The 24,951-nt window shown below is 35.5% G+C and overlaps 1 protein-coding gene, 1 non-coding gene and 1 pseudogene across 5 annotated transcripts in view; all 3 read right to left on the bottom strand.

Moving 5' to 3' along the window:
* BBS9 (Bardet-Biedl syndrome 9) overlaps nt 1-24,951 on the bottom strand; it is a 469,951-nt gene that overhangs the window by 374,603 nt on the left and 70,397 nt on the right. The window lies entirely within an intron of this gene.
* Nucleotides 12,309-13,133, bottom strand: LOC137768715 (nucleolar protein 56 pseudogene; annotated as a pseudogene).
* On the bottom strand, nt 13,052-13,137 carry LOC137768939 (small nucleolar RNA SNORD86). The gene has a single exon (XR_011074861.1). It is a non-coding gene; the product is annotated as a small nucleolar RNA SNORD86 (small nucleolar RNA).

Below are 24,951 nucleotides of genomic sequence, written 5' to 3'. Positions count from 1 at the left end.
CTTGAGCCCCAGAGAACACTTGGCTCCTTAGCATGATATATGAAGTCTTATTTCCTGAAACTCTAGCAATATAGAGGAGATACTTAATATACTGTAATGTCCACATGGGCTGCCTCTAGAGCCAGATAATCTGAGTTTGAGTCCAGTTCAACCAATTATTAGCTGTGAATTTGGGCTCAAGTTTCCTTATCTGCAAGATGGTGTACCTAACTTAGTTAGCTGTTGTGAGAATTCAATTAAGTAATGTACGGAAACTAGATCCAGCAGGTGTTAAATACTGCATCGCATTATTATTTTATAATTATTTTCTAAGTCTCATACTAAATGTTGTATTAATATTTAACTACTTGCTGTTTCCCACACACATCGTAATGGTGCATACTTCCTTGCTTTTGCTTATATTATTTCCTTTCCAAAAAAATTCTTACACTTTTCTTCCCCTGGGATAGTGAACATTTGCTGGATGCCTCCTGGTCATCCATTGCCCTCTCCTCCCATCTTTAGCCATGAGGCTTGAATGAGACTGACTTCATTCTAAGCTTGAGAGTAGGTAGGCCCTGACTTATATAAACTAATTAGTATCCCACTAGTCACAGTGATTAGTTAAGGGATGGTTATAATTTACAGCCAATGAAAGAAACTAAATCCCTAAACTGAGCTGAAACTAAAGAAAAACTTACTCTTCCCCCTGGGGAGTAATATGTGAGAAGGATAAGGTCTGGAATCAGAGAAGCCATTAGGCTTTTACAAGGGTGCAGTTAAGAGAGGGCCATGGAAGACACTGTTTAAGCCAGTGCATCAGGCCTCACTTGGAGCCAAACCTATCCATGAACTTTATAGGCAATAAATTCTCATAAATATTGAAGCTGAGTTGGCTCTCTGTCCCTGAATCAAGTGGATCAACCCATTTGTCCTCTGAGAGACATCACAGACTGAAGCTCATGTCTTCCCAGAAATCTTCTCTTTCCCTTCAATTACCCTCCATCTGTGATCCCACAGAGCCCCATCCTTACCTTCATCTTACAACTAATCACTGATTGAAATTATCTATTTTTGTGCCTCTCATTAACCTTAGCTTAAACTCAACGGCAAGAAGGTATATCTTACTCATCTTTGTAAATCCAACAATTAGAAAATGCCTGGCACATAGGAGATACATTAATAAATGTCTGTTGAGCTGAAGTAAGCTAGGCAAAATACTTTATTCATCTGCAGCTCAGATTGGCTGAGACTTTATTATGCATTTCACATACTGCATTTTAAGTACATGAAAAATGCTTTATTTATTACAATCCCAGCCACTGACGATTAGAAAAATGTAGGGATCAATCCAAAACATTACTCAAAAATAAATAAATAAATTCTTCAAATCACTGTATTGGAAGCCACTTCAGAATACATACCAAAGGCTCCCCTTACTGATAATGAGAACAGAAAGAACAGTCCAGAGAAGCCATGAAAGTTTTGTAGTTCTAATAGGACAGAGCCAACAGGAAGCCTTCATAAAAGTGATGGGATTTCAGGAGCTATTTAAATGACCTAGCCATGAACCATACTCAAAGAGTCTTTACCACATGCTCAGTATTATATTAGGAGCTGTAAGAAATATAGAACAACAGCAAATAACTACTACTGCCACTTACTGAGCACCTGTTATATTCCCGCCTTTGTGCTAAACATTTATCCAGCATATAGCTATAATCTTTAATAACAATAGTCCCATTTTACACATGAGAAGACTGAAACCCACAGAGCTTAAATAATTTGTCTAATGTCAAAGAATTAAAAAATGACAGCTAGTACTCAAGTCAGAATCTGACTCCATTTTACCACACTGGATCCATTTTTTTAAAATAACATAAGTTAACATATAAAATCTAAATGATGTGAAACTGACTAAGCACTATAGAAAATCAAAGAGCCTCATTACAGTGAACTTCCTAGGAAAGGTTTCATGATAGAGGTAGGATGTATCCTACCTCTCAGTTGAGAAGGATACCTAGACTGAGAAGGATGAGTAGAATGAAAAGAGATCAAAGGTAAAAGCAGAGGAAATTTCTGCAAGAGAAAAAGAACATATTAGAAAAAGATACAGAGACAATTAGACTTGATCCAATGCAATGGATCAAGTTTTACCACCAGGGCATGAAATGTAAAAGCAACAGATTGAAAAGATGACAATAGCTAAGTGATGTTTCCTCAAAAATTATGCCTAAATAATACAGGGGAAAAATTATCTTTTAAAGTTGAAATAACTAGGAAGGGTGGAGATTTCATCAGAATTTAAAATCTGGATGTTTATCTCATTAATCATAACCATGATGACAGAAAAATAAGCATTGTGATTTGAAACACTATTTGCAAGATCTAGGAACAAACTGACAAAGGACCTACCAAAATCATTTTGAAAGAACTTTGGAAATCAGTATTTTTCATTTTCAAAGGCAATGAAAAAATTTTGTGCCTGTGGGGATGGGTGGGTGGAGGCAGGAAAGTTCCATTATGGCAGCCTCATGAAATGAATATTTATTAAAAAGTGTGTCTCATTTCCTGGTGTTAAAATATCATATAGACAAAGCTTTAACATTATGCATAAATTGGTAATCAATTACATGTTGAACTGACTGCTAGATTAACACTTTTCTTTACTAAATTACAGTCTGTTCACTAAAATGGTCTGTAGCAGTGTGTGTGTGTGTGTGTGTGTGTGTCCCTGTGCTCAGTTCTTTCCACCATGCCTGACCCAGAGCATTTTCCATCACTCATTATTATAGCAACAAGGGCCCCATGGAGGGTAGTTCTGAATACCATTTCCTCCATTTCTCTGCTGTCTTTTTCTTCCTGTGGAATCTATGTAGCAGAGTAAGTGGAGAAGAAGACTACCATTACTCAGCATGCTACATGTTTTCTGAATCTCTCTATGCTCATATTTCTTTTACACATCGAGTAAAAATACAAGTGAAGAAATGCAAACGTGACCTGTGGCCAAGCATACATTGCAGTTCAGCATACAGCTGTCAAAAATACTTGGTCTTTCTCCAAGTCTGAAAAACACATGAAAAACAGCTGTACAGGTAGTCAAAAAGGCAGACAGGAAACATCAAGAGACTTATACATAAGAACAGAAGAGTCCAAAAGTCTGTGGAACTTCCGCTCGTTTTATGCATGCACTTCATGCACAGAAAAAGGTTTTGTTGTTGTTGTTACAGAAAAACTGAAACACTAACTTATTAATCTTTATTGCAAACTTAACTCAAAAATGATACAACATGTTTGGTATGAGCACAGACACAAAAATGTTCAGAGTAGGATTTCAACAGATATTGACTTAAAAACAATGGTAGATGGATTTCTAGAGCTTGCAGGATAGTAAATTTGCCATTAAATATCATTTTTGTGCCTTTTCACTCATATCATTATAGAAATAAAACTATCACCATTTTTTGAGATACATGCTACTATTTGGCTATGCTTAAAAATTAATAATTGGTAATTAATTGAATAAAAGAATAGCTAACTTCTTTCTTATTACTCTCTCCCTCATATTCTTTTTTATTTGAGCATTTGAAAAGTAATTAGTGTCTAATAATAATGCAATATTCAAGTAGATTTGAAGTTTAAAACCTTAGTTATAAATAAATAAATAAAATTTATTTAAAACCCTAAGAAAACAGAGGAAATCAACAAATAGGATACATGTGTTGAGCTAAATGGCTAATATTTTTAAATATGTAACACAGAAAAATTACACAAATTCTCAACTATTATTCAAGTGTTACACCAATAAATAATTCATGAGACTAATTAAGACTGAGGAAAATAAAAATTGGGTCTACATACTAACTCTTCCTATGAACTTGACTTTTGACATTTTAATGTTCTCATTTTAATAGGAATTTTAATAGCCTCACAAAGACCACTAGTGTGTGTTCCACTAAGCTATTTATCACTATTTTCCCCCCAAACTGTGAACAAGGTTAATAACATATTATAAAGAAATTACAACCATTCATTAAATTAGCATTACGTGTGATAGATTCAATATGAATGCAATGTTAGAGTTTAAAAGAAGGCCCTAAACATTATATTATCACTTGCATCCATCCACAAAATATTGGGTGAATTACTTTGTCAGACGTAATGATCATGAAAGGTTTGATAACATTCTCCAGAATTCACATTCATTCAACAAATTCCACAAACATTTGCTGTACCTAGTATACGCTAGGAGAGACGGTCGCTACCCTCAGAAAGTTCAGTGAATACGGGAGTTATAACAATGTAAGAACAGAGGCATACAAAGGCTATGGAAGCATGATTAATAGTATCTGGAAGAATCAAGAAAAGCTTCAGAACAGAAATAACACTTGGGTTTTGCAGGCTGAGAAAGAGTTTGCCAAACGTTCAGAGAAGCAAAAGCAGAAAGCACGCCATTCAGAGACTTGGATTATAGGATTATAAGAAAGCTCTGTTTGAAGAGGAACAAGATCAGTAAACTCTGAGGGAGGGCGTTGAGTGGAGGGAGATACTGCTGATGAAGATGGCAGGCATGCTCATCAGAACTGATGGCAAAGCCACAACTTAAGTCCACATTTGCTGCAACCTTACTTTAGCCCTGAAAGCTCTATCAAATATCCTCATCTGTACAGCAGTCGTATGAGGAGAAGATTGTAATGATGCTACTGTAAGGATAAAATACAATAAAAATGCATACTGGCTGGTACCTAATAAGCATTCAATAAATGGCAAGTGTTTGATATTACTGGATTACCAGTTTCCTTACAGACCAAATTATGTGAAAAACTTAAAATTGAGAGGAAAAAAATCCTTCAGACCAAAAAGGATAAAATTTAATGTGGGAAGAAGCACACACCAAATCAGAAATTCACCCTTTTTGCCAAAGCAAAGGATTTTTAAGACTTCAAGAACTATGGAAAATCTCTCAAAACCTAGGTCTGTGTGAACTGCTGTCTATTCAGGATGATTTTCTGTCTATTTTAAGTATACTTTCCTCAAAACAGCAATTCCTCTAACATGGTAACTATTGAAGAAATCTCTAAAGAAGTACATTATGAGTGTGTCAGAAAGCTCTATTTGGGAATGAGCTGTCCCTGCCTCTGTACCCTCCCCCAACACACACATACCCATTTTCTTCCCCTACCCCCAACCCTGCCTCTCTTTTATTGACGTTTTTTGCAGGATGACCCTGAGTGACATACGAAAGACAAGATAGATGATATCATACAGCAGAGCCCATTATTTATTAGCATTCCTTTCTTCTCTCTCAACCAAAAGGAAAATTCTTAAAGGGTGAGTATAATGTTGGAGATATATTTTTTTTAATAACTGGTTTCAAAGTGAGGTAAACTTCTCAAGGTAATAACCAGCCATGATAAGAAATCCAGAAAACTCTCCACAAAAAACAATTTAAAAAAGAAAAAAAATTTAAATACCTCTTCATTTTGTACAAACATTCTTCATTTGCAATATTATCAGTCCAATAAAGCAATAACACCAAAAGCTAAATATTTGCTTTTTATATATTGTTAACTCTCAATCCTAAAATCGTCATTGTATCAAAAGAAGGAATAAGAAAAAACTATAGTCTACACTGAATTCACTATAACCAATTAAATTAGGTTGTGAAAAAAATAACTAAAGCCAGGAAATTCTCAGCTGAGGTTCAACTTCATCTAAACTCATACAATTTTAAAAGGCAAATCAAAATGAATTTGGGATAATGACAACAATGACTTTAAGTTTCCTGAACTGTCAATTCTTATCACAAAGTTTGATGTGCCGCTTAACCATTGTTTGGTCTGTTAAATGTCCTTGGATTCTTCTAAAAGAAGCAGTTAAAATACCATATCTTGAATAAAAGTCATGAAAACAAATATACCAAAGTTATCATCTTAATATACAGATGGAATCACATTGTCAACCCACTCAAAAACTTCAAAGGTACACCAGTGTCTCCAGAAATAAGTAGAAATTAATAAGCAGGATATCCAAAGAACTCTTCAGTGTATCTGCTAAATGAACTTTGACTACTCCTTCTCATCCAGTCCCAACCACCAAATACTTCAGGTAACATAAGCTTGCCTTAAATGCCCTTATGCATTTGTTACTCTAGTTCAATTCACCTCAGATATCATTCCCCCATCTTAACCTCATAAAATCCTTCTACATATCCTCCATCCCCAGCACCCAACCATTTTGAAGCTTTCTCCAATCCCCTTTAGGCATAAATAACGCACTCTTCCTCTCTTCTTTCTTAGTACATTCTGCATCACTGCCTATTAGTACTGACAATATTTTTCCTGGTGATACAGCTAAATTTGGCATATTTCTCTCCCCTCCTCAACTCCCATAAATGAAGCATAAAATCCTTGAAGGTAAGTCGATTTTGTTTTCACGGTCTGGCTCACAGCATTCAGTATAGTCCCTTATATGTCAGTGCTCCAAAAATATCTGTTCAAGTCAACTGAACTCACATGGAAGTAGAAAACCATGTCAAACTGTAATACTAGGTATCAGGATGCCAATGATCATCAAGTGGGTCAAGATATTTGATAATATTACCATAGTCACATGAAAACTCCTTGAGATTTGGCATTATGCTTTATTTACCACACCTTCCCACCCCAAATAGTCCCTAGTATATAGTAGAGATCAATAAATAATCATTCAATGAATGAATGAATAGCAGCAAAGTAAAAGTGGTATGGAAAAGGCCCTAAAACAATTAGTTTTAACATGTGACACTTAAGAAGCTGAAATTCTAAATTATTTCAAGGCTTAGTACTATGTCAAAAGACAAAGTATTCACTGCATGTGCAACATTAGATACACTAGGAAATACTCTGCTCTTAAGAAAGATAAAGCCTGATAGAAAGACACAAGAAATAAAGGTGGGGTGGGAAAGGATGGCAAAAGGAAAATATATAAATGAGAAGGGAAATCACTTAACCATAAAGAATAAATTGTGGCAGCCCAAAGAGGATACCAAAGAAACAGAACGATCTTTAAATCCATCAGTATTTCATAAAACTCTAACTGCAAAAACATACACAGATTAAGCCTTAAAACTTTAGTAATTATTAGAGCCCTGGGTACAAAGTCTTTCTCTGGGTAACAGGAAACAAGGGATTATTACCAGCAGGAAAAGCACCCCCCAAAAGGGTACTGAATAGGATACTCTCTGGCTATTCCTTGTTCTTAGAGCAGGATGGTATATTATAAAAGAATAAATTGAGCAAAGATGGGAAAAGTATCAAATGTAGCATAAAGTATTAATATGTAGTGGAAAGAGCAATGATTTTGAATCAAAAAGGCAACCTGGTAATGTTTTAATCCTGCTCTGACACATTCTAGATACGTGACTTTGGCTATTTTGTTTAATTTCGTTCACTCTGTTTCTTCACATGCAAAATAAACCTTATCACAATCTCTATACCCCACTGGGTTGCTGTAAAGATACGGAACATATGCAAACTATCCAGTTCAGGACCTGGAACATGGTAGGAATGCATGCCGATCTTAATTCCAAATACAGCACACTTAAAAAAATAATCAAACCAACTTTCCCTAGTACCTACACTTATATCTTGAATATCAGATACAGTAGTTTAGTCATTAAGTCTCACTCCTTAGGTGTAAAAGGGAAGTAAACATCTCAGGGAAAAGTTAGGAAAAAAGGTGACCAGGAAGTTGGAAATGGTTCAGTTCAGAAGTTCCAATCTTTATTTGCTAAAGTAGTTGGCTCTTGAATTTCACTGATCTATAAAATTTCAGAAACTACTGGGGAACATCATAGGTTGTCAACCTTGTAAACTGCCCAATAAGGATATTTAAAAAAAAAAAAAAAACAGAAGTAAAGACTATCATCACCAACATTTTCTACAAAGACAATGTAAAACGATTAAGTAGGAAGTAGAAAATGTTAGTCTTCAATATAGTCCATTAACTGAACAAATTTTAGCTTTATGAAAAATTTACTTCATTAGCTAATTTTTTTTCATTACCTTAAGACCATTTAAAACTTTAACGGGGCATAGCATTTGCAAACCACTAGTTTATCCTAGCATGAACCACTTTTAAAGAACCCCCATACCAGCACTTAAATACCACTAGTATAAAAAAAACTCAGAAAACAAGCACAAAAAGTTTTCCCATTAGAAGAAGAAAGGAAAAACTGGTTCCAAAACGTATTCAGGCCTAGGTTAGGTGAGGAAACAAGCATTTTCCATAATATGCTGGCTCTTTACAAGAGCCACCACTGTCAGACTTCTGGAATCAAAAAGTGAGGCAAAGGCTCCCCCTGCTGACAAGTGGACAAAGAATCTAACCCTATCAAAAGGCAACTGACTTTGCAAAAATCTTTCCAATACTGACTGGATATCGCATGGGCTTTTACTATTCTCTATCAAAGACTAGTTTTACTTTATATCCTAAAACACTGGAATATAGCTCCATCTGATAAAAATGTGAAAGACATTTATAACTAGGTAATACTCCGTGTACATTTCACTAAATCTTTCTAAACCAGCTTTCAAATTTCTTGGTGTCTGCTCTATGCTCTAAAGCTTAACTGAGCTAGAATGTCATACAGAGAGGAAATTTAAAAAGGCTAAAGAAATGAGGTGGGTTTCGAGAGGTTATGCAGAACAAAGGTAGCAATCTATGAATGCATTAACGGCCTTCTCTCACAGAAATCTCATGAGATTAAAAGAAGCAAATTAAAGACTTCAAAATTAACAATAATAGCAGGTTACAAGCACTGGCCCATATATTATTAACACATCCAACTCTAGCAACTATTCTATAACTTGGGAAGATCAAGAACTATTGTTCTCATTTGGCTATAGAGAGACCTAAGGCTCAGGAAAGTTCAATGTTTGTTAAGGACACACAGCTGGTGAGTAGCAGAGGCAGAATTCAACCCTATACATCTTCTAATCTTCATTCTGCTTCTCCAACTGAAAACTATGCATAAAGTAGATACTCTAATGACATAATCTCTAAATTCCTTTCTGATTTCAAATTTAACATGGCCTAACATCACAAATGCACTTGGTATGCTTATAAATAACATCAGATTTAAGTAGAAAATGTTAAATATTTCACTTTGGCAGACAAAACTTGATATAGCTGCTTGGTAAATTCTTTGCTATAATTTATTTATTCTTGTCTTATTTCTAAAAGGATTGCTTGCAAAGGTAAATAAAACTAAACAAATTCTAAACTAAGTAGATGAGGAGAACAGCAGATAAAACCCTGATTCTCCCACTAAAATTACTGAATAAAATGTTTGTTAAAAGCAGCATTTTTGAGTACATCAATATGCTGCCCCCCCCTTAAAAAAGGGTAAATAAAGTTCAGAAGCCAAACACTAAGTGAATGTGAGAACCCACAAAGGTAAACAGAACCCCTGGGGCAATCTCTTAAATCATATACCCACAGCGTCAGTTTTCATAGTCTCAAAATAACATGTGGTAAAGGAGAAAAACCTTGGAGCCCACTCTAGGTGGGAAATCCAATTGATCCTGTACATTATCTTTCTCCCCCCCTGGTATAAAGCTAAGACCACAAAGGGCTCTACCCTGAGTGTAAGGAGAACTTAGAACTAGCATTCCCCCCACCCCCACCCAAGCCCAAGAGAAAGCAAAATAAAATGCATATCTCAAAACTTGGAACGAGATAAAGGAAAAAAATCTCTCCTAAGAATTCACAAACCCCAAGCTGATCTTAATGTGGGTTTTCAGACCAAATTCACTCTATTGACTTGCCCAAGAAGCCTCAATCTGTGAAGTTAGTAAAAGTGATCCTGGGTTAGAAGTACCACCAAATCCCTGGCAAAAGACAACTCAAATATTTGAAGGGACACACCAATCATTCCCATGGATAAAGTTCCAAGAATATGACCTCACAGGCAAAAGTCACAATATACAAGGAATTGGAGGCAATATAAGCAAGAGACAGCAAAAATAATAGCACAATCGGAAATGCAAAGACTTCATTTACTGAAATAATCAACAGAATAAAAGTACTACATTTTATGTTTAAGGAAATAAAAACAGGTATTAAAAATATGAATAAAAGATTTTATCAATCACCAAGCAGATTTTTAAAAGGACCAAATAAACTTTGAGAAATAATAAATATAATAACTAGACTTAACAAAGTTAATAAAACTCCAAGAGTAGTTTCAAAAGAAATTACTCTCCGAATAGCACTGATTTAGGAAACAGGAAAATACATCTAAGAAATAATCTAGAATGCATTAGTAAGAAACATAGAGACAGAAAATACAAGTGCAGTTAAGAGACTTGAACAATAGCATAAGATGGTCTAACATGTATCTAATTGGATTTTCATTAAGAGATAATGGAGAGAATATGAAAGAGGCAATATTCAAAGAAATAATAGCTGAAGATTTTCCAGAATTGTTGAAAGGCACTAATCCTAAGACCAGGTTTAAGCCAAATAAATTCCAAATAGGATAAGTAAAAATAAATCCTCCCTTAGATACCCGACAGAGAAACTGCAGAACACCAAAGCCAAAGAGAATTTCTTAAAAGCAATAGAGAAAAGACAGATTAACTAGCAAAAGAATAACAGCTAGACTAAAAGTTGACCTCTTAACACCAGTGAAAGCCAGAATAGAGCAGAATATTATCTTTTGTGTAGCAAGAAAAATAACTATCAACATAACATTATATTCCCAGACTTCCTCCCATTCCCTCCAAAAAAAAAAAATTTAATGTTATTACAAAGATTCCATTCACAATAGCAACCAAAGCAATTAAGTTCCTAACACACTGACTCTAACTCAACTTTCAGATCTTAACTTCCTTAGGAAGGCCAAATTAGGCAATATACACCTAAAATATACCCTCGTTATCATGGCATCTTTTCCTTCATAGCACTTGTGATTTTATATCTATTTCTATGATTATCTACTGACTGTGTATTTCCCTCTCCAAACTTAATGAGGCCATAGACCTCTATACTTATCACCATATTGTTTACCACCGTGCTTGGCACATAAGTGAAAGGAAAGAAGGAAGGAAAGAGGCAAGGAAGATATAACCAACAAATAAACAACTAATATAGAAAAAAAGTAAAATTTTTACTAAAAGACATAAAAGTACAGCTAAATAAATAGTAAGACATATTATATTCCTGGATGGGAAGAATTAATATATAAACATGTCAGTTATGCACTAAAATAATCTATAGATTTGATGCAATGCCAGACAAAATTCCAGCATGATTTTTTCATGGAACTCAATAAACTATTTTTCAAACCTGAAAGGAAAGTGAAAAAAAAGCAAGAATAACCTATAAATATTTAAAAACAAGACCAATAAAGAATGATTACTCCTCCCACATATCAAAACATACTATACATTAAATTTTTTAAATACAGTATTGGCATTCTTTATAGGTACACTACTTATGGACAAATAAATCAAGGGAAAGGAATAGAGTCTAAGAGCAAATTACAGATTATACGGGAATTTAGCATATAAGAAAATTAGCATTTCAAATTATAAAAAGAATATTCATATATGGTTCTTGGACAACAGGGTATACACTTGGGAAAAAAATTAAATTAGAGCCCTACTATATACGATACCTAAAAATAAATTCCAGAAAAGTTAAGAAAACATATGAAAATATTTTAGAATCGTACTATAGGAAAGGTCTTCATTAGAATGATACAAAGATCAGAAGCCACAACAAAAAAGATCAAAACGTTTAACATCATAAAAAATTAAAGTATTTGTCCCATTAAGTAAATGAACAAGGTTAAAATAATCATTCACAGGACACAACCTGGGGCAAATTACTTAATCTTGCCAAGCCTAAATTTTCTTGTGCCTGAAATGAAAATAATGACCTGATTTTCAGGGTTGCTTTGAGAATTAAATGAGAAAGTTAAGGTTAAATCCTTAGCACAGTCTTAGGTGGTAGCACCTGGCAAGTGTCCAATAAATATTTTTTGCTACTATTTTAAATTATGAAAATTTAACATATCACTTTTGCCCATTAAGTGGAGATTTTGAACTTTTTAAAAAATGATAATACATGATGTTGGCACAGATATTATACATAGCTGAGAAAAGGGTATATTTGGCCCATCTCCCTGACATAAAACAATTTATAATGTGTATCGAAAGCTTTTTGTCTCAGTACCTAGTCTTAGGATTTTTTTTCTGAAAATGTTTTTATTTTTATTGGACTATAGGGGATGGATTGAGAAATATCTCTGCAAGCTATGCCCCACTAGGGAAATGTCCATTCTAATTCTCCTGGGACAGCTTTTGGAGCTTTTTCTTTTTCTTGGACCTGCTGCTCTTGCTGGCAGCGGCCTCTTCAGGTCCACTGATGAGTGGCTCCTCCTTGGAAGAGAATTTCCTCTTTTTCGTGGGGACACTCTTTGTTTCCTGACTCTTCAGGGTCACTAACTGGTTCCTCTTCGGGCACAGATTTCTTCCTGTTGTGAAGACTTCCACTGCCAGCTGTCTCTTCAAGATCACTACTAACCAGCTCCTCCTTGGAAAAAGATTTCTTTTTCTTGGGTTTGGAGAAGGAGACGGATGGGTCTTCTATTCCATCCTCCTGAGGAGCCTCCTAGGGCTTTTGCTTTTGCTTCTTTTTGGGTCTTTCACTTATCTCCTCAACACCCCTCTGGAGTACTACTGCTGTTTTCTGAAGATGCCAGGGAAATTGCAGCCAGCCATTTCTTTTCCTTCTTCAAGCGTTACTTCTCCTGTTTCTCCAGCTTCCTAGTAATCTCAGCAGCTGCTTCCTCTGAACCATTACCTCCTTCATGAAATCCAGATTCTTTTGTGGAATCTCTCCAGTCTCACAGAAGGACAGCTGCTCCACAACTTGTTCTATTTGCCAGGTATCAGGAGATGCAGCCTTTGTTCTTAGCAGCTGCTCAACTAATGAAGGTAGAGTGGAAAATAAGGCCATATTTTGGGATGTTAGCACTTGTCTTCAGGGCTCAGGAAATGTGGTCCTTTTGCTGGGCCCAGGGAATCACTCAGACACCAGGACTGGCCATCACCCCCATAGCAGAGGCCTGTATAGGTCAGGGAGCCCTGGTAAACCATCACCATGATCCCCGCAGTTTAGAATTTTAGAAGAAAAAAAAAAGTCCTAGGATTCTAGTAGAAAAGTAACTGCTAGGGGCTGGGGATAGAGGAAATAGGGAGAGGTTGGTAAATGCGTACAAATTTTCAACTATGAAATGAATAAGGCCTGAGGATCTAAGGTAAAACATGTAGTTGATAGCACTGTATTGTAAAATTAAAAGTTAAGAGAGTAGAACTTAGATGTCCTCACCAAAAAAAAAGAGATAAATATGTGAGTTGATGGATGTGTTTGAAATGGGGGGGAATGCTTATTTTTCTGAATTTTTGAATTTTATTTTATTTTTTTATACAGTAGGTTCTTATTAGTTATCCATTTTATACATATTAGTGTATATATGTCAATCCCAAACTCCCAATTCATTACACCACCACCACCCCCCTGCCACTTTCCCCCCTTGGTGTCCATACGTTTGTTCTCTACATCTGTGTCTCTACTTCTGCCCTGCAAACCGGTTCATCTGTACCATTTTTCTAGGTTCCACATACATGCGTTAATATACCATATTTGTTTTTCTCTTTCAGACTTACTTCACTCTGTATGACAGTCTCTAGATCCATCCATGTCTCTACAAATGACCCAATTTCGTTCATTTTTATGGCTAAGCAATATTCCATTGTGTATATGTGCCACATCTTCTTTATCCATTCGTCTGTCGATGGGCATTTAGGTTCCTTCCATGACCTGGTTATTGTAATTAGTGCTGCAATGAATATTGGGGTGCACGTGTCTTTTTGAATTATGGTTTTCTCTGGGTATATGCCCAGTAGTGGGATTGCTGGGTCATATGGTAATTCTATTTTTAGTTTTTTAAGGAACCTCCATACTGTTCTCCATAGTGGCTGTATCAATTTACATTCCCACCAACAGTACAAGAGGGCTCCCTTTTCTCCACACCCTCTCCAGCATTTGTTGTTTGTAGATTTTCTGATGATGCCCATTCTAACTGGTGTGAGCTGATACCTCATTGTAGTTTTGATTTGCAGTTCTCTGATAATTAGTGATGTTGAGCAGCTTTTCATGTGCTTCTTGACCATCCGTATGTCTTCTTTGGTGAAATGTCTATTTAGGTCTTCTGCCCATTTTTGGACTGGGTTGTTTGTTTTTTTAATATTGAGCTGCATGAGCTGTTTATATATTTTGGAGATTAATCCTCTGTCTGTTGATTCGTTTGCAAATATTTTCTCCCATTCTGAGGGTTGTCTTTTCGTCTTGTTTGTAGTTTCCTTTGCTGTGCAAAAGCTTTTAAGTTTCATTAGGTCCCATTTGTTTATTTTTGTTTTTATTTCCATTACTCGAGGAGGTGGATCAAAAAAGATCTTGCTGTGATTTATGTCAAAGAGTGTTCTTCCTATGTTTTCCTCTAAGAGTTTGATAGTGTCCAGTCTTATATTTAGGTCTTGAATACATTTTGAGTTTACTTTCATGTATGGTGTTAGGGAGTGTTCTGATTTCATTCTTATACATGTAACTGTCCAGTGTTCCCAGCACCACTTATTGAAGAGACTGTCTTTTCTCCATTGTATATCCTTGCCTCCTTTGTCATAGATTAGTGGACCATAGGTGAGTGGGTTTATCTCTGGGCTTTCTATCCTGTTCCATTGATCTATATTTCTGTTTTTGTGCCAGTACCATATTGTCTTGAGTACTGTAGCTTTGTAGTATAGTCTGAAGTCAGGGAGTCTGATTCCTCCAGTTCTGTTTTTATCCCTCAAGACTGCTTTGGCTATTTGGGGTCTTTTGTGTCTCCATACAAATTTTAAGATTTTTTGTTCTAGTTCCGTAAAAAATACCATTGATAATTTGATACGGATTGCATTGAATCTGTAGATTGCTTTGGGTAGTATAGTCATTTTCACAATATTCATTCTTCCAATCCAAGAACATGGTATATCTCTCCATCTGTTGGTATCATCTTTAATTTCTTTCATCAGTGTCTTATAGATTTCTGCATACAGGTCTTTTGTCTCCCTAGGTATTTTATTCTTTTTGTTGCAATGGTAAATGGGAGTGTTTCCTTCATTTCTCTTTCAGATTTTTCATCATTAGTGTATAGGAATGCAAGAGATTTCTGTGCATTAATTTTGTATCCTGCTACTTTACCAAATTCATTGATTAGCTCTAGTTTTCTGGTGGCATCTTTAGGATTCTCTATGTATAGTATCATGTCTTCTGCAAACAGTGACAGTTTTACCTCTTCTTTTCCAATTTGGATTCCTTTTATTTCTTTTTCTTCTCTGATTGCCATGGCTAGGACTTCCAAAACTATGTTGAATAATAGTGGCGAGAGTGGACATCCTTGTCTTGTTCCTGATCTTAGAGGAAATGCTTTCAGTTTCTCACCATTGAGAATGATGTTTGCTGTGGGTTTGTCAGATATGGCCTTTATTATGTTGAGGTAGGTTCCCTCTATGCCCACTTTCTGGAGAGTTTTTATCATAAATGGGTGTTGAATTTTATCAAAAGCTTTTTCTGCATCTATCAAGATGATTATACGGTTTTTATTCTTCAGTTTGTTAATATGGTGTACCACATTGATTGATTTGCATATATTGAAGAATCCTTGCATCCCTGGGATAAATCCCACTTGATCGTGGTGTATGATCCTTTTAATGTGTTGTTGGATTCTGTTTGCTAGTATTTTGTTGAGGATTTTTGCATCTATATTCATCAGTGATATTGGTCTGTAATTTTCTTTTTTGTAGTATCTTTGTCTGGTGTTGGTATCAGAGTGATGGTAGCCTCATAGAATGAGTTTGGGAGTGTTCCTTCCTCTGCAATTTTTTGGAAGAGTTTGAGAAGGATGTGTGTTAGCTCTTCTCTAAATGTTTGATAGAATTCACCTGTGAAGCCATCTGGTCCTGGACTTTTGTCTGTTGGAAGATTTTTAATCACAGTTTCAATTTCATTACTTGTGATTGGTCTGTTCATATTTTCTGTCTCTTCCTGGTTCAGTCTTGGAAGGTTATACCTTTCTAAGAATTTGTCCATTTCTTCCAGGTTGTCCATTTTATTGGCATAAAGTTGCTTGTAGTAGCCTCTTAGGATGCTTTGTATTTCTGTGGTGTCTGTTGTAACTTCTCCTTTTTCATTTCTAATTTTATTGATTTGAGTCCTCTCCCTCTTTTTCTTGATGAGTCTGGCTAATGGCTTATCAATTTTGTTTATCTTCTCAAAGAACCAGCTTTTAGTTTTATTGATCTTTGCTATTGTTTTCTTTGTTTCTATTTCATTTATTTCTGCTCTGATCTTTATGATTTCTTTCCTTCTGCTAACTTTGGGTTTTGTTTGTTCTTCTTTCTCTAGTTCCTTTAAGTGTAAGGTTAGATTGTTTATTTGAGATTTTTCTTGTTTCTTGAGGTAGGCTTGTAAGCTATAAACTTCCCTTTTATAACTGCTTTTGGTGCATCCCATAGGTTTTGGATCGTCGTGTTTTCATTGTCATTTGTCTCTAGGTATTTTTTGATTTTCTCTTTGATTTCTTAAGTGATCTCTTGGTTATTTAGTAACGTATTGTTCAGCCTCCATATGTCTGTGTTTGGTATGTTTTTTTCCCTGTAATTCATTTCTAATCTCATAGCGTTGTGGTCAGAAAAGATGCTTGATATGATTTCAATTTTCTTAAATTTACTGAGGCTTGATTTGTGACCCAAGATGTGATCTATCCTGGAGAATGTTCTGTGTGCACTTGAGAAGAAAGTGTAATCTGCTGTTTTTGGATGGAATGTCCTATATATATCAATTAAGTCTATCTGGTCTATTGTGTCATTTAAAGCTTCTGTTTCCTTAGTTATTTTCATTTTGGGTGATCTGTCCATTGGTGTAAGTGAGGTGTTAAAGTCCCCCATTATTACTGTGTTACTGTCAATTTCCTCTTTTATAGCTGTTAGCAGTTGCCTTATGTATTGAGATGCTCCTATGTGGGGTGCATATATATTTATAATTGTTATATCTTCTTCTTGGATTGATCCCTTGATCATTATGTGGTGTCCTTCCTTGCCTCTTGTAACATTCTTTATTTTAAAGTCTATTTTATCTGATATGAATATTGCTACTCCAGCTTTCTTTTGATTTCCATTTGCATGGAATATCTTTTTCCATCCCCTCACTTTCAGTCTGTATGTGTCCCTAGGTCTGAAGTGGGTCTCTTGTAGACAGCATATATATGGGTCTTGTTTTTGTATCCATTCAGCGAGCCTGTGTCTTTTGGTTGGAGCACTTAATCCATTCACGTTTAAGGTAATTATCGATATGTATGTTCCTATGACCATTTTCTTAATTTTTATGGGTTTGTTTTTGTAGGTCCTTTTCTTCTCTTGTGTTTGCCACTTAGAGAAGTTCCTTTAGCATTTGTTATAGAGCTGGTTTGGTAGTGCTGAATTCTCTTAGCTTTTGTTTGTCTGTAAAGCTTTTGATTTCTCTGTCGAATCTGAATGAGATCCTTGCAAGGTAGAGTAATCTTGGTTGTAGGTTCTTCCCTTTCATCACTTTAAATATATCATGCCACTCGAAATGGGGAGAATCCTTAAACCATGTGTACCTATATCAAATCACCACGATGTACTTTAAATATCTTACAATTTTATATGTCAATTATACCTCAACAAAGCTAAATTAAAATAAGAAAATTTTAAAAATACAGTGGTCATAATTACCAGTATTTGAACCTCTGCGTGTCTGTTAGAATTTCTACTGTCTGTTTCTATGAGTTGAACTTTTTTTTTAGATTCCCCATAAGTGAGTGCAGCATTTTGTCTTTCTCTGTCTAGCTTATTTCACTTAGCATAATGCCCTCAACATCCATCCATGATGTCACAAATAGTAGGATTTCCTTCCTTCTCATAGCTGAATAATATTCCATTATATGTATCTACCACTTCTTCTTTTTCCATTCATCTATTGATGGATGCTTAGGTTGTTCCATATCTTGGCTATTGTGAATAATGCTGCAGTGAACATGGGAGTATAGATATCTCTTCAAACTCCTGTTTTCATTTCCTTTGGATATATAACCACAAGTGGAATTGCTGGATCATATGGTAGTTCTATTTTTAATTTTTTGAGGAAACTCCATATTGTTTTCCATAGTAGCTGCACCAATTTACATTCCTATCAACAATGAATAAGGGTTCTCCTTTCTCCACATCCTCACTAACACTTGTTATCTCTTGTCTTTTTTCATGATAGCCATTCTAACAGGTGTTAGACAGTATCTCATTGTGGTTTGGATTTGCATTTTCCTGATAATTAGTATTATTGAGCACATTTTCATGTACCTGTTGGCCATCTGGATATCTTCTTCGAGAAAATGCCTGTTCAGTTCCTCTGCCCATTTTTAAATTGGATTGTTTGGGGGTTTTTCTATTGAGTTGTATGAGTCCTTTATATATTTTGGATATTAATTCTTTATCAGATATATGATTTGCAAATATTTTCTCCCATTCCACGGGTCACCTTTTCATTATGTTGATGGTTTCCCTTGCTGTACAGAAGCTTTTTAGTTTGATGTAATCCCACCTGGTTTTTGGGGGGTTTGGGGGGTTTTTTAGGCAGTGATTATTTATTTTAAAATTTGCAACTAATCTCATGGATACATTTTTGTTATAATAATTACAATGATACAGGCAAAGGAAAGGTCCCCCTTTGGCCCCACCCACTTTTCTTTCCAAAGAATTTATCCAAAAATGTGATAGAAATAACAAATCTGAATGGTCATCATTTTCTCAGTAATAAAAATGTATGCTAGCTACTCCTTGCTACTCAATTTTGATCATCAGGCAACTTTTCTATGGGTATAAAATTTCTAGCACTTCTATTTCTCTTTTGATTTTTTGTGGTGCTAAAAAATGTTCTCCTTTTTATTCTTTCCAGTTTTATTGATATAATACTTGAAAATTGTTAGGAGAGTAGATCCTAAGAGTTCTCATCACAAGGAAAAATATTTTTTTTTCTTTTTTCTTTTTTTTGTATCATATGACGGACGTTAACTAAACTTACTGTGGTAATCATTTTACAGTATATGTAAGTCAGATCATTTATGCTGTATACCTTAAACTTATACAGTGTTATATGGCACTTGTTTATTTTTTCTTTGTTGCCTTTGCTTTTGGTGCCAAATCCAAAACATCATTGCCATGATCAATGTCAAGAAGATTACCCTCCACGTTTTCTTCTAGGGGTTTTATGGTTTCAGGTCTTACATTTAAGTCTTTCATCCATTTGGAGTTGATTTTTGTGTATGGTATAAGATAGGGGTCCAGTTTCATTCTTTTGTATGTGGCAATCCAGTTTTTCCAGCACCATTATTGAAGAGACCATCCTTTCCTCATTCTGTATTCTTGGTTCCTTTGTCATAAATTAATTTCTGAGCTCTCTATTCTGTTCCATTGATTTATATACCTATTTTTATGTCAATATCATATTGTTTCGATTACTATACGTTTCTAATACAGTTTGAATTCAGGAAGTATGATTTCTCCAGCTTTGATCTTTTTTTCTCAAGATTGCTTTGACTACTTGGGGTCTTCTCTGGTTCCATACAAGTTTTAGGATGACCATAGTATTTTTAAAAGCAAAATATTTTAAAAGCAAAATTTAACAGTGGTAAATCATAGAATTCTCTATAATCATTTAGAATTACATTGCAGTAGAATATTTGTTGATTTGGTAAATATTTGTGATATTGTTAAGTGAGAAATAGACCTTAAAAGAGTAAATACAGGGACTTCACTGCTGGCACAGTGGTTAAGAATCCTCCTGCCAACACAGGGGACACGGGTTCAATCCCTGGTCCAGGAAGATCCCACATGCTGTGGAGCAACTAAGCCCATGTGCCACAACTACTGAGCCTGAGCTCTAGAGCCTGCGAGCCACAACTACTGAGCCCACGTGCCACAACTACTGAAGCCCACGTGCCTAGAGCTCGTGCTCCACAACGAGAAGCCACCGCAATGAGAAGCCCGCACACCACAACGAAGAGTAGGCCCCACTCACCGCAACTAGAGCAAGCCCACATGCAGCAACGGAGACCCAACGCAGCCAAAAAATGAATAAGTAAATAAATAAATAAATGTTCCTTAAAAAAGAAAGAGTAAATACAGTATGAATCTGGTTTTATGGCATAAAAACTCAAAATAAAAAGTTGAAATAAATATACTAGAATAGTAATAATGATTAGTTAGTTCTTAGTGTTGAGTAGAGATTATTTTATTTCCCTTCTCATATAAACCTCATCCAAAGTTTCCAAAATTAACATGTTACTTAAAAAATTTTTTTTAATGGAGGAGGCAGGTATCAATCAAACTTCCCACCATTCCTGAAGCTCAGGCCCCACCAATGATTGGCTCTTCCACAGGTATAAAGATCAAAGTTCAAGCAAACATTTTTAAAAATCCATTACCAAACATATAAATTGAACCTTGGCAAGAAGGCAAATACGTTAAAACGCTTTTGGAAAAATGATGACCTAAATTTTAAAATTGCTGATTTATAGTCTTCCTTCCAGAAGTAGACAAAAAGCATCTATCCTTAAGCAGGCTATTTTTATTTCATGAAATAAAACAATGCCCTCTGTACATGAAATATCTCTTTATTCTTAAGGATGAGGGAGAAGGGAAGAAAAGCGAGGAGAAAACAGAGAGAATATGCATTCACCTCATCATATACTAACTGATGCAACTTCTAGAGAAGCCCTGTTTCTACTGACTATAAAATATCATATGAGCCATGAAAATGCCAGACTCCTACTGATCTTGATCTTTGCCAGGATAAGAGTTTGAAAAAACACTAATTGCTGAGTAGCCTACCTAGAAAGCCCTGATACATTTGGAATCTTTATCAATTTATTTTCACATGGTAAAAAGCCAACAAAAGTCAGAAACAAGTGATAACAACATTATTTCTCTAGAAGATGATAAAGACCTTAAAGGCCATCAAGAGTAGAATACCTGTGGTTCAAGTCCACCAGCTCCCAGACTGGGTTCAAAATTAATCAGAAGAAAATATTACACGATGACTTCTGTTGTTCAGTATCATTGTCAGATTGATGTATGTTACTCTCATCTCTCCAGCCACGTGGAAAGATCCTTATGGAAGGAATAATAAGCATTCAAAAAATATTTGTCTGACTGAATCTTGGTTTTTCATTCCTGCTAATAGCTATAGTTTTTCTTCAGTAGCTTTCTGGAACTCTTCCATTACTCAAATGGGCTTTCAGTGAGAAGGTTAATTAAAATGACTGTTAAAGAATGTACTAGATAACTGTAGTACCAGAAGTGAGGAAACTCCTGTGCTCAACTTATTTGATCAAACTCTGCAAATTTTCTAGAATGTTTAGCCAACTGCCTCTATTCTCCATCATAAGATCAACAAATACAACTGTACTCCTGAGTGTAATAAAATGTAAATAATAAAGTACATGTCACAGTCAGTCCAATGGACTAGTCACCTGTGAGCTTTACTCTGAGCCTATATATCAAAGCAGAGTGAGCCAATGCAAAAAGAGGTTGTCCACAATAGTAAATTTTGGAAGCAATCTCCATGGTTAAATAAATTATGAAATACCCATATATAGAATTCTATGGGGACTTCCCTGGTGGCGCAGTGGTTAAGAATCCGCCTCCCAATACAGGGGACATAGGTTTGAGCCCTGGTCGGGGAAGATCCCACATGCCATGGAGCAACTAAGCCTGTACACCACAACTACTGAGCCTGCGCTCTAGAGCCCGCGAGCCACAACTACTGAGCCCACGTGCCACAACTACTGAAGCCCACACGCCTAGAGCCCGTGCTCCACAACAATTGAAGCCACCTCAGTGAGAAGCCCACACACCGCAACAAAGAATAGTCCCCGCTCGCCACAACTAGAGAAAGCCCGTGAGCAGGAACAAAGACCCAACGCAGCCAAAAATAAATAAATAAATAAATAAGTTTAAAACGAAAAAGAATTCTATGAGGCCCATACAAGAACGAGGTAAGCCTATACATTTGGACATGGAAAGATATCCATGTAAATGAAATGAGCAAGTTATAGATGAACATATAGAGAGTGATCCCATTGACATAAAACAAAATAAAACAAAACCAAATATGTTTATAAATGCATTGAATAATGTATGCAAGTGCAATGTTGTTCACCAAACTGTTTACCTTGAGAGAGGAGTAAAATTTCATAGGCAGCAAGGAAATAAAAAAGGGGCTTTCAGTTTTTATTCTTTTTTTAAAATATAAGGATATATTTGTTTTTAATAAATATATAAAGAATTACAAATACATTCAATGATTTATAAAAAGAAAAATATTAAAAGCATTAGATAGTGTATATACCAACAGAAATTAATTATGATGTACAGTTGACCTTTGGACACAACAGGGGTTGGGGTACCGACCCTCCACACAGTCTAAACTCTGAGCATAACTTTACAATCAATCCTCCATATCCATGGTTCCACATGAGTAGATTCAACCAGCCAAGAATCGTGTAGTACTATAGTATGTATTCACTGAAAAAAATCCAAGTATAAGTGGACCCCTGTAGTTCAAACCCATGTTGTTCAACAGTCAACTTATATGTATGCATAAAACACAAATTCTATGCCATTAAAAATGTAGATTTATATTCATTGACATGGAAAGACAGTCACAATTTATAAGGCAAAATGGCCAGGAATGAACAGTATTACCCATTTTGTTGAAAGCAGCAGTCCCCAACCTTTCTGGCACCAGGGGCCAGTTTCGTGGAAGACAGTTTTTCCACGGCCGGGGGTGGGAAGGGGGGTGGAATCATTCAGGTTGGTAATGCAAGCGATGCAGGGGATGGTTCAGGCAGTAATGAGAGTGATGGGGAGCGATGGGGAGCAGCAAATGAAGCTTTGCTCGCTAGCCCACTGCTCACCTCCTGCTGTGCGGCCCAGTTCCTAACAGGTTCCGAACAGGGGTTGGGGACCCCTGGTTTAAAGAATATGTGTGTATATAGGAACTTCCCTAGTGGTCCAGTGGCTAAGGCTTCGTGCTCCCAGTGCAGGGGGGGCCTGGGTTCCATCCCTGGTTGGGGAACTAGATCACGCATGTTGCAACAAAGAGTTCCCGCATGCCGCAACTAAAAAGATCCCGTGTGCCACAACTAAGACCCAGCGCAGCCAAATAAATAAGTAAATATTTAAAATAAATAAATAAAACATATATGTGTATATAAATGAATATATAAAAGTCAATAATCACAATTAGTCATAAAATTTAACAGTAACCCACTGTATAATTTTGTTTATTCATTTAACTATATTCTCTAATCTGTAAACAATTAACATAGTAGTAGAGTAATAAGGAAAAATATTCCTTAAAACAGTTTCATTACGCACACAAAAAAAGCTATATATCTAAAGTTCATGAATAAATAATTGTTAATACCGTTTCTAGTCACACAAAGTAAAGTGAAAAATAAAAGAAACTGTTTGTATAACAAAAGAAAATAGCCAAGTATTTCAGGTGAATTTGGTAAAGAATCTGAATTGCCCGGGTAAGCACCTCCACTTTTCTACTTCACTTCCTGTATATGTACACACCTCAGTTACTTTATATAATATATGCCAGTGCACAAACATTTCCATCTTCAGTCGTGTGTGTAGCTTTAAAAGTCTAATCAATTTTATAAAGGACAAAAAAGTTGCCAGTGAAGCCAAGACCTTAATTTAACATCATTCCAACAGAAGTTGCTGCATTTTAATGCACCTTTATAAAACCCATAAAACAAGCATTATAATGAAAGAGAAACTAACTATTAAAATGATGACTTTTAACCTTTTTAATGCACAATGGGCAGTCAACAGTTTTTTAAATCCTGAGGCTCAAATGAATTTTAAGGTTTATAAGAGAAAACTCCACTCCCAAGTTCAAAATACTCATTGCTTAAAAGTAATAATAAATTCCCTAGTGAAACACTGGGCTCTGGTTTTAATTAGAAGTAAATGTGCTAAGATTGCCACCTCCTGCTGAAGAAAAAGTCAAGTCCTTCATGACCTACCTCAAGTGGATTTTCAAAATACCTCAGATCTGAATCCTGTCTTAAAGGAAGAAAGAGGAAAGAATAGAAAAATATATTCTCATGCAGAAAAATAAGTGATTCCACTTAAACTATCCAATGCTGCCAAATGCAAAATTCTCATTTCCCAAAAAAGTAAAACATACTCTTCTTTGGATCCATGATCTGAGATAACAGATAAAATCCCTTACTTGATAGCATTACTCTAACAAAATATTAAAATATACTTGTCACATGTCAAATTCAAAACCAAAATATATCAGCAATGACGAAGTCAAGGAGGAAAAAAATGAGATTGCATAATAAAACCATGACTTCTATTATTGTCCATTCAAAAAAATTCATCCGATGATACAATGAATGTTGAAAAACATCAGTATTTCCCGAAAACTTAATTTTTCTCTCTTCCCCTGAGATTGCCATTATGATATTTAAACCTTGAAATTTTCAAATCTTTTAATATATATGTGTGTATGTATGTATATATAAGTATATGTACATACACACACATAATATACCTATAAATATGTACAAATATATATAACTGTACAGAATTCTGACTCTTGTCAATTTCCTCATCTGTAGAATGGGAATAATATCTACTTTGCAGGTTGTTTCAAGAACTAAATGGAAACGTGTGAAGGAACCTGGCACAGTACCAGACACATAACCAAATCTTGCAATCAAAAAAATGTTTTTCTTAGCCTTTGGAAAGACAATAGAGATTTCAAAGTTAGTAGCCTTTATTA

This window comes from Eschrichtius robustus, chromosome 8 (assembly GCF_028021215.1).
Source record: "Eschrichtius robustus isolate mEscRob2 chromosome 8, mEscRob2.pri, whole genome shotgun sequence".
NCBI lineage: Eukaryota > Metazoa > Chordata > Mammalia > Artiodactyla > Eschrichtiidae > Eschrichtius > Eschrichtius robustus.
The sequence above is the reverse complement of the archived record's forward strand: the minus strand, read 5'-3'. Positions and strand labels throughout refer to the sequence as shown.